Genomic DNA, 1,274 nt, shown 5'->3' on the forward strand with positions numbered 1-1,274 from the left:
TTCCCAGTTCATTTCCCTTCCTGTCCCAGACAGGGACAAAAAGACATGCAGACATAAAAACTTTTCCATAACAACTTTGAAAACACTGGGGCATGGAGGGGGGGGAGCGTTTACTTATGGTCCTTTGTTTATTTTTTTGTTCTCTCTTGCATTGATGCTGTCTAGCACGATAAAAGTATACAGTATACAAAATAATACATATATACAGACATACATATTTATACACATACACACACACAATCCAACAGGAGAATTTCTCCTGTTCATGCCCCAATACAAGTTCCAGAAGACCTTCAAGAAAAACCAAAATTGTCAAATCCAAAAGCAATAAAAGCATATTTCTGATTACTTTGATTGTAAACTGCCATAAAATTTTGTTAAGAAAAAGAATGAAATTGTTAAAGTAGAGATTGGATATTTATAGGTACAACAAAAATATCTGGAACTAGAACAGTTCAGGGTGAAAAATAGATGCAACTGTACCAGAATGGAGATGTAAAAGCATAATTTTTTTTCTTCCTACCAGGGAGAGACAACATATTAAGATTAATTATCTAGTATTTAATCTATTGGTAGGTTTCAGCCTACCTTGCTCTAAATAACCAAGTCTCAGCAGTTGTTGGAAAGATAGTACTGGACTAGATAAAAGCATTGCTTTGATTACTGCAACAAATCTTATGTTCCCACAAGAAGATGACATTCTATTTCACTGATCCCTCCCATCTCCCAGGGCTCTCTGTCACTCTCCAAGATTACATATTTGATCTATGAAACCTCCTTCTCCTTGAGTAGTGTGTGGTTTTTATGGTTATACTGTTGACGTTACCTCAGAGATCATACCTGGTAGTTCAGACAGCCCAAAAGTTGAATTTCTTCTTTCACACATGAGAAACAAATACTACCTTTCTACCTTCCCCAGAGGTGTTCATTCTCAGCAATGAGTTGTATACTTTAATTTGACTCCCACGTAAACTAGAGCAATACAATTGCAGCACCAAACCAGAAACAGATGCAGATACACAGAGGCTTCTCCTCTTCTAAGAAGGAATACCATTACTATTACTATCTTAACAAAATGAGCTATTAATGATCTGGACAAAGGGATCGAGTGCACTCTCAGTAAGTTTGCAGATGACACCAAATTGGGCAGGAGTGTTGATTTGCTCGAGTGTAGGAAGGCTCTGCAGAGGGACCTGGACAGGCTGGATCGATGGGCCGAGGCCAACTGTATGAGATTCAACAAGGCCAAGTGCCGGGTCCTGCACTTCAGCCAC

The 1,274-nt window shown here is 38.7% G+C and overlaps 1 protein-coding gene across 1 annotated transcript in view; it reads right to left on the reverse strand.

Annotated features, from left to right (window-relative positions):
* The window catches only part of POLN (polymerase (DNA directed) nu), a 100,697-nt gene that overhangs the window by 73,850 nt on the left and 25,573 nt on the right, over window positions 1–1,274 (reverse strand). The gene's annotated exons all lie outside the window — the stretch shown is intronic.

The sequence above is a fragment of the Pygoscelis adeliae genome, unplaced genomic scaffold, assembly GCF_000699105.1.
Source record: "Pygoscelis adeliae isolate BGI_AS28 unplaced genomic scaffold, ASM69910v1 Scaffold66, whole genome shotgun sequence".
NCBI lineage: Eukaryota > Metazoa > Chordata > Aves > Sphenisciformes > Spheniscidae > Pygoscelis > Pygoscelis adeliae.